The sequence below is a fragment of the Armigeres subalbatus genome, chromosome 3 (genome assembly GCF_024139115.2).
Source record: "Armigeres subalbatus isolate Guangzhou_Male chromosome 3, GZ_Asu_2, whole genome shotgun sequence".
Lineage (NCBI taxonomy): Eukaryota > Metazoa > Arthropoda > Insecta > Diptera > Culicidae > Armigeres > Armigeres subalbatus.
The window spans coordinates 159,842,571-159,852,860 of NC_085141.1; positions in this window are offsets into that span (position 1 = coordinate 159,842,571).

Below are 10,290 nucleotides of genomic sequence, written 5' to 3' on the forward strand. Positions count from 1 at the left end.
ACGAAATACTCCGGCACAGTGAAGGTGGTAGCGATGATCAGAGGTAAACCTGTAGACTACACAAATAAAAACGCTCTGTACGTTACGCAGTTGCGTTGCAATTTGTTCTCAGTGCTGCGCGTTGAACAGGCTGGAATGCGCGTCGTTTTCGAAGCTGGGAAAGTGAACATTTACAGTGGTTCGGAAATCGTTGCGTGCGGTTCATTGCAAAACAAGTTGTATGGGTTGGATTTTTATTCCGAAAGGCATAGTGCGGATGATGCCTCAATGTTGACGTGCGGTCGAGTGCAGAAAGGCTTTGAACTGTGGCACCGTCGATATGGACATTTGAACGAACGAAGTTTGAAGTGTTTGGTGCAGAACAAAATGGTATCGGGACTGAAGTTGAATGCAACCGGTGCGACCGGTGATATCATCGTTTGTGAATCGTGCGTAGTGGGTAAACAAACGCGGAAGCCTTTCTCGTCTCGTGAAGAACGTCGATCCTCTCGAGTGCTTGAGCTTGTGCATACGGATGTTTGTGGGCCGGTGACGCCGGTTGGACTTGACGGAAAAAAATACTTCGTGACGTTCATCGACGACTGGAGCCACTTCACGGTGGTGTATCTGTTGAAGTCGAAAGATGAGGTAGCGGAATGTTTTGAAGAATACGAGGCGTTCGTCACGGCAAAGTTTGAGCGACCGATCGCGCGGCTGACGTGCGACAACGGCGGCGAATACCGAGGTAAGCGATTCCAAATGTTTTGTAAACGCAAAGGTATTCAGATAGAGTGGACGGTACCATATACGCCGGAGCAAAACGGGTTGAGCGAGCGAATGAATCGGACGCTCGTTGAGAAGGCGCGGGCCATGATGGATGATTTGGCGGTGGACAAGAGGTTCTGGGGGCAAGCTGTGCTGACGGCGGCCTACTTAATCAACAGAAGTCCAACTGCAGCGCTAGAGAAGAAGCAAACTCCGTACGAGCTGTGGGAGTCGAGAAAGCCTGATGTTTCAAACATTCGGGTTTTCGGCTGTGATGTATTCGTTCACGTGCCGAAGGAACTGCGACGGAAGCTCGATCCCAAGGCGTGGAAGGGACTCCTCGTCGGCTATGCATACAATGGGTATCGTGTTTGGGATCCTGTGAAGAAAACGATCGTGACAGCGCGCGATGTGGACTTCGTCGAGACAGGGCGTCCACAGCGGAAGCAGATCGATGCCAGCAAGCAGTTGATTGAAGTGGAACCGGCGAGTGTGGAGGAGACCAACGATGACTGCGAGGTTGGTCCTGAGGAAGAAAACCTTTCAGACGAAGAATACAATTCCGCTGATGATGCAGAAGTTGATGGTGGCAACTTGGATGGTGAAGCCTCGGGTCAAGCTGGAGACGGACGGCCTCAACGAGTACGGTCGACCCCTGCATGGCATAAGGATTTCGATGTGGAATATGCCAGTTTCGCTTTAAACGCCATGAACTTCATTGAGGACATTCCGAATTCAATCGCTGAGTTGAAGCAGCGTGATGACTGGCCAAAGTGGAAGGCTGCGATGGACGAGGAGATGAGCTCCATGAAGCGGAATAATACTTGGACGTTGGTCAAGCTGCCACCTGCGCGGAAGGCGATTACCTGTAAATGGGTTTTCAAAGTGAAGCGTTGCGGTGAAGGGAAGGCGGATCGTTTCAAGGCGAGGCTCGTTGCGAGAGGCTTTACACAGAAGCAAGGCTTTGATTATACAGATACGTATTCTCCAGTTGTGAAGCTCGACACGTTGCGGGCTGTACTTGCGTTGGCCAACAAGGACCGGATGTTAGTTCACACTATGGATGTCAAGACCGCGTTTTTAAACGGCAAGTTAGCAGAGGAAATCTTTATGACTCAGCCGGACGAGTTCCAGCAGGGGAATGAGCTGGTCTGTCGGCTGAACCGCTCTATATACGGGTTGAAACAAGCGTCTTTATACGCATGGAACTGGGAAGGAGAAGATGATCCTTGTGATCTATGTCGACGACATTTTGCTGGCCAGCTCGTCATTGCAGATGCTGGAGTCGGTGAAACGCAAGTTGGCTGAGGAGTTCGAGATGACCGACGAAGGGGAGATTAAGCAATTCCTCGGTATGCAAGTCAATCGTGACCGGAAAGCAGGTGTTCTGAAGATAAGTCAGCGAGACTACTTTGAAGGACTGTTGCGACGCTTCGGCATGACGGATTGCAAACCCGTTTCGACGCCGATGGAGAACCGGCTGAGGCTGCAGAAGGGAGATGAGAAGCAGAGAACGTCGAAGCCGTACCGCGAGCTGGTGGGGTGTTTGATGTACGCGTCGATCACAACGAGACCGGATCTGGCGGCGGCTGTAAATTTTTTTAGCCAGTTCCAGTCGTGTCCGAATGAAGAACACTGGATCCACCTGAAACGGATTCTCCGCTACATTAAGGGAACGTCGGACATTGGTCTAGTGTTCAAGGTGGAAGAAAATGTACCATTGCTACAAGTCTTCTGTGACGCGGACTGGGCGAACGATCCTAATGATCGCCGTTCGGTTTCCGGCTGCGTGGTGAAGCTGTATGGGAGTACCATCGGTTGGTTTACAAGGAAGCAGCAGACCGTATCATTGTCCTCGACGGAGGCGGAGCTAGCGGCGTTGTGCACTGCTGCGTGTCACACCATGTGGATGGTGCGGTTGCTTGCAGATTTGGCGAAACCGTTGAATGGAGCTGTCCCAATCTATGAGGATAACCAGTCCACGATCAAGATCGCCGAGGATTCCAAGGACTACAAGCGGCTGAAACATGTCGATATCAAGTTCCATTTTCTGCGTGAGTTGGTACAACAATGTAAGATCGAAATCAAGTTCGTGCGTTCTGCAGACCAACAGGCAGACCTCATGACTAAGGGTCTACCGGCAGCTGTCTTCAAGGTACTTCGGTCCAAGCTAGGATTGGAGTCGTGCTGTGCTTGAGCAGGGGTGTTGAGATGGCAACCACTGCACGTCGTGTGCCCCTACCAATTTACGCACTGTGAGATCGCGTCCGCCCGCGGCTGCGACTAAATAAGACTGAGCTGTCACCATCTCAACAGCAATCATCATCATGACCAGTGTTGCCGAACACATAACAAATGCAAGAGCTACACATTTAATGACTGTTTACATATTGTGCATTTCATCATAAATTGTACGGTAATGCGCGTCTAATATACTACAATCCCCCTTTTGATATAAAAATGGCCAACATGTTTGAGTTATATATATTGAATTACTTAACGGTTTCACACCAACTCAAGATATCATCGCAAGTTATGCCAGACGAACTTCAGGCTAAATTTAAGTAAATGGTCATTGTATCAACTGTTGTCATGTGGTAAACGTCTCTAGTATAAATTCACCACCATTTGATTGAACTTGTTACCATATGATACATTATTATAGTCCAAACAGACTTGAATAAACTACAATGCACGCGTTCTAATCATTACTTCAATCCCACAAAGATTTCAAAATTAATTTCAGTGTCTTGATAATAGATTCAATCTTTAACTTCGCTTCACTTCAAATCACCAACTGAATTTCGAAACAAGAACTGTCTTAGTCACGACTTAATTTTACCAACCCTTATGCCATGAATGACTGGCACTATATATCCACCTTTTACAGTATAATCCTATTGCTGCTGCCCTTCCTTCCTCTTCTTTCGAAATTAGCGACCATGTCCGGTGATTTTTCACAATTAGCATCTATTTTTGAGAATTACCCCATCATCTGAATGTCTCATGAAGCGCCCAGATGCTGATTCCTGCACTATTGCTGTAGATGAAACTTTCGAATGGATCTTTCAAATCTTTTTCTGAAATTATTCAACTTTCGCTACATAAGCCTGCTTGTGATATAAATCATCATAGTTTAATCAATAATGTTCACCGCTCACCACAATCCAATCAATAATGGTCATAATATTGTTAATCCAGATATTGTTAACTATTTCTATAAGTACTAGTATACCTGGCATGTTTCCATGTACTTCTACAAAAACCGTAAATAGCATTCAAAACATATCAGTATATGCGGCTTTTTGTGATTATCTTGCCTAGGTATGAACCCAAAAGCGCTATCCAACGCAGACCACTTTTCGACCAAACAGTATCCAATGTAGTCTGATTCGATATAAAGGAAAGGACTTCTGATGAAGCAAACGATTCATGCAACGTCTTCGACATTTAAACTTGTACCCACATTTCAAGTTATTGATGACCTAATAATTATACACAAACATAGCACAACGTGAAAATATGCTCGCCTCAGGGCGAACTCAAGGGCAAGTATAAACACCTCCTCTTCACAACTTCATATCTATCCTCCTCGAATAGTGCGTTTCGTCAACCTATCACACAATAAATCGTCAAGGGTATGGATTTAATAACAGTCTCCCACCTACATTGCGCACACATCAAGCCTAAACCTCCCTCTAAACCTCCGGTCATATGAAGTAAATCCGTACCTTAACCCTAACTTTGCCGTTCAAAAGTCGTACTCGACCGATGTAATCTCTCTCTTCCTTAGCTCCTCTTATGTCGACCGATTTATACACGAACAAACATGGTGAACAAGTGTTTATAGAATACTTGCCAATATTGGAATGAATCCCCTGCTAACGTGAACTGCCCGGCATTCAATCTCATTATTAACGAAACACTTGTGTAGGTATATACTACACAAACCAAGAAACTCCAGAACTGAGTGGCAATTAGTGAATTTTAGCGCAAAACAGTAAATTGTGACGAACAAACCATAATCATACTAACACCAGCGGGCATACCTCCAACATACTACAAATTAACCCTTACACCACGACCACACACCGGTTCGAACTACTATGAATTTTTATGCATCGACTCTCATTATATACAGTTCCACGTATTTTAAAAGAAACTTTACTATATTATGACAAATGGCCTTGGATAAAGAATTCGACCCTTCTTCTACAGGGCTCATGCAATTGTAGACAGAAACTGTCTTCTTCACAGCCACCAACAAAAATGTACCTCTCATGTGAAACTACCGAATCCAAAGATCACATTAAATCACAAATAGTCAGGTCTAGCCTCTTCGTTGCTACATCACAACCCATCTTATAACACACTTCTTCTTCTTCTTTTTCTTCAATGACTCAATATTCCAACTGGAACTTAGTATTCTATCTGCACATCCTTAATTGGAAGCTTTTCTATGCCCACCATTGCATGAGTATGTATCTTGTGTGGAGAGCACAATGAGTATACTATTCCCAGGGATCGAGAATGTTTCGAATCGAACTCGTCATCTCCGGACTGGGAACGGTACGCCTTCGCTCGCAAGGCTGTGTTGTTTCACTACATCTTCTGAATTTTCAATTAGAATAAAACCAGTCTGACCAGCCACATAGTCGGAAAAGAACTCTAAACGCACAAATCAGCATGCCTTATCACACCTACCAACGCCATGTATCAACCGTCTCGTTGAAATGCTCAACTGAAGCCACTCCCATCGAAACCCAGTCCTCATCAAGTATTTCCACAATTTCCAAGCATGAAGGTATTGCAAAATAATGATATTCACCTGATTTTATAATACATACACTCATCGTGCAGCCTACACGATGGGGCATTACTTTACCTGAAGAGCGTGTATTACAAAGTGTCGACACTGTCAGAATTAGAACAATATTCATCGTCCATTCCCATACGAAATTGTGTTCCAAACGATCAGGAGACCTGTCCAATGCGGCACATGTCAGTACTCTTCCTGCTCCTACAGGACTCTACCTTTACCCACCGATGAATCTATCATTCTGGAATCCTTTACACCGGAACAAGAATCAAACACCGCCCACTCGCAAATTGCAGCTGCGTATCATATTCCTCAGCCAAAGAAGAAGCGCAATCTCCCTCTTTCCACTTTAATGACTTTACATCTCAAACCGGGACATCGTTGCCTCCAGCACTTTTCAGATATCTACATGGTGATAGTCAAGAGTTTGATAATTTCCAACCTCACAAATCTCAAGATAGGGTCGTAATAGAATCCAGCCGCCTTCAACACATTCAACGTTGTAGCCATACATCTTACTGGTAATCCAAGCGAAGTTCCGAGGGTCTCAATAAAGACTATACTCAGTCGAGAAACTTCCGATTAATCTAAATATCACTTTACTTCCGAAGTGCATCTTGAATCATGCACCTCCAATCCACTTATCTTACTGCGACGACAAAGCTACCATCGCTCTTAAGCAACTAGTCACGGCACAACACTCTCCACCAAATCAAATAATGTCTACTATGCACCAAACTAAAAATTGGTCTTCAGTAAGTGAATACATCACTGTCAATTCATGACCATATTTTCTCCAAATTTCCAAAATTTAGCTTCTTAGCATTCGATGCTCGGCAATACCTTAGAACAGAACTTTGCGAAACACACCGATAAACACCCATGAGTGCACCTCTGCACACTCTGCCATCTCTTCTTTTTTTAACCTCCAACTAATCTTTCCTCTTAAATGCAACCAAATGTCAAGAAGGCTTATGTTATGCAACAGGAGCATCTTTTAAATACTGATCTCTTCATTTTCATTGTAGTGCCAACAATGAACTTTTCCGTATGAATACTGATCCTCCACTTATCATAATTCATTCATTATTTTATTACTTTTCTCTCCGAGGCCGACACTCACTGTCATCAACATGTATTACTCCTCTAACTTCCTCAGAGGAAATCCATGTAACATTTGCATGTCATTCTCATCAAAATTTTACATTTTCCTGTTTCAGTAAATCTCATTAACTCCGCGCTCTCTGAGAAAAACAACAACTATCCAAATCAACGAAACTTCATCCGGAAAACCAGAAGTCTTCCGCCCTCTCACATTTCAGGGAAACTCTCCGCACAACAATGACTACTGCAGAATACACAGATTCCGCCTGACAACTCATCGTCCGGGAAATCCTGTAAACTTCCGCTTGCTTCGCGAAAATGCCAAACATTTTCTCTATACCTTCAGAATCCACAGATTCTGCCAGATTTGCTTCATCTGGGAAATACTGAATATTTCCGCTTCTCCACGAGAATGTCAAACATTCTCTCGAACTTTGCCCCTGGAGAATTCTTAAAATTCTCGCATCTAATACTAGGGAATCCTTCAGATTCCGCCTACTCAAGAGAATCACTCTGATTCTCGCAAAGTTCGCCCACGGAGAATTCTCGCAAATTCTCTCGTCTTTTTCTCATCCAGTCGGCAGTGAAACTATCATTTTCACTCCGCAAAATCCAACCAAGAAAAAGGTTCCACTGGTTCCAACATTTTCAAACGAAACCATTACTTTCGTAATATAACGGCTAACCAGTATCCACTGGTTCTTTTTTCGAAGAAAATCTGCAATATTTACCTTTTACGATCCCATCCTCGTCGCCAGTTGTGAGATCGCGTCCGCCCGCGGCTGCGACTAAATAAGACTGAGCTGTCACCATCTCAACAGCAATCATCATCATGACCAGTGTTGCCGAACACATAACAAATGCAAGAGCTACACATTTAATGACTGTTTACATATTGTGCATTTCATCATAAATTGTACGGTAATGCGCGTCTAATATACTACACGCACCACTGGGCGGTGCTTGACAGAAAAACTACCGTTTATTTTCTATACCATATAATACACGTTTTATTATTGTTCTCTTGTTAAAACCGTGAGCTTTTTCTTTCTTTAATTAAGTTTGCCCATCCGAAAACTTCTTTATGGAAACTCGATACAAGGCGGATCGAATAACTCTCCACCCGGCTTCTGGGGAAGTCGGGCAAGTTTCGAATAAACAGTACTTTTCAGCAGCGTACTAGCCTTTAATTGGAATGTCCACTCTGTGGGTAGCAAAAAGCTGCATTGACTTCATGCAACAACATCAAATCGACGTTGCGTTTTTGACGGAGACGAATCTCACACTTCAAGTCAACTTCAGCCTTCCCAACCACGCAATAATAAGGCTCGATCGAGCCCAACCAACAGGGGGTGGGGTGGTGTTGCCATTACCGTCAGATGGAAATTACACTTCAGGATGCTTCCTGACTTCCGCCTATCCTTCATTGAAGCCATTTACTGTCCATCACAGTGTAGTGACTCGTCGAAATGGTAAGTTTATCGTTATCGGTGACCTCAATCCGCGACATTCGATTTGGAGGAATCAGAAGCGTAAAAAGAACGGGACAGTGTTGTCCAATGACTCCCGGTCGGGACACTACGTGGTATTTCATCCAGACTCGCTTACCTTCTACTTATCACGTGGTATTGCATCTACTTTCGACATCGTTCTCACCAACATGCCGAATGATTACTCCATACTCCGTGCTATCACCGAGTTATCCTCTGATCACCTCCCGGTGGTGTTTGAGGTGGACCAAATCATTGAGCAGAAGCAGCTGTCTCGACGTCGTAACTACCAACGCGCAAACTGGCTGCTCCTTCAGCGGTTCGTGGAAGATCGAGTGGACGAGAATTCTGCACTTGAGTCTACGGATATCATCAACTGACTTCCCCATGCCCTCTCTGAGGATATCGGCGAAGCAGAAAGACGTTTTATTCCCACAACCTTGACCACATGTAAGTTTACTAAACTCACAGACATAACTCTCATCAAATTTCCATAGTTCACTGATTTACTGGTGAATTCAAATAATCATTATTTGGCCAATCGGAAAAGATATTTTAGGTACCAGATAAAGATTGTCACTTCGGTTCCCTTTGTTCTGCTGTCCGAAACATGTGTGGTATCTAACTGTCAAATCGTATGTATTTTTCCTTCATTGATATATAGATCCCCTATCCTCGCCAGCAAAAGATGTTCCGGACAGCCAAAACCCATCCCTCCCCTCAGGGTAGCAAACGAAGTTTATATTTCCCCAGTTGAAAAAGCAAACACCATTTGTCTGGGACTTGTCAATATCCCCAACTCAGCCATCTTGGATTTTTGTATGGAATTTATGCTCGTTTGTTTACGTTTTGCACTGAAAATGTATGTTCCCCCCCCGCGCTGGTTATTCCCATCTACTGGCGAAGTCGGATAACCTGTACATAAAAAAATCTTGGTCTGGAGCTCGGCTACTTTCCAACTGCTTGAAAGTGTTCCAAAGTGGTGCCAATATTGAAGCCGAGAGGAGACCCGACTCTTCCGTCAAGCTATCGACCGATCAGTCTGCTCTCTTCGATCAGCAAGCTGTATGAGAAATTGATCTATGCCAGACTCCTTGGACACACCAACTTGAATGAAATACTCCTGAAAGAGCAAATCGACTTTCGCAGAGGGCATTCGACGGTGGGTCAACTAAACAGGTATCGAATATGGTCAACCAGGCCAAGTCTGTCTCGAAAACTACGGTCATGGCGCTACTGGACATTGAAAAGGCGTTTGATAACGTGTGGCACGATGGTTTAGTGCGCTAACTCCCCTTTTTACCTGGTGAAAGCAATCCCAAACTACCTCGACGGTAGGACGTCTCATTTCTGCAGGAATACCCTAGGGTAGCATCCTGGAATCAATATTATACAAATTGTATTCTTCCGACGTTCCACCTCTTCCGGAATGTGGTTTTCTATCGCTATTTGCCGACGACTCGACAATCAGCTACAAAGGACGTATAATCCGCATGCTTGTATCAAAGCTCCAGAAGGGTTTGGATGCCTATACATGAAGTCCCTCACCTCAGGCATTGGAAAATCTGTGTGAATGCGGCCAAAACGCAAACTATTTTTCCCGTACCGTAACACCGATCGACTCAAACCTGCGTCGAAGATAAGGATCTCAAACACATAAATTGACTGATCATCCGAAGCATATTACCTCGGCCTATTGTTCGACAATAAGCTCCTCTTCCGGTAGCACGTGGAAGACCGAGTTAACAATGGCACGATAATGTTGAAACGACTGTACCCCATTCTAAACCGTCGGTCCAAAGCGTCCACCGTCAACAAGATGACTGTCTACAGGCAGATTGTTGTGCCCATGCTGGAGTATGGGTCTCCGGTGTGAAAGGGATGCGCTCAAACAGATAGGTTGAAGCTCCAAGTTATGCAAAACAAGTTCCTGAAAATGATCCTGAACCTACCAGCGCGTACACGTACGATCGATGTTCATCGGTTGGCAAATCTCGAGCCCACCAACATGAGACTGATCACACTAGCCAGAATGCACGAAGCTATAGAGCTCTACGCTCCGAGCACGAACACATTAGAAATCTTAATTTGTACAAGACTTAGTAAGGTTTCAAGTAGTTAAGTACGAAATAC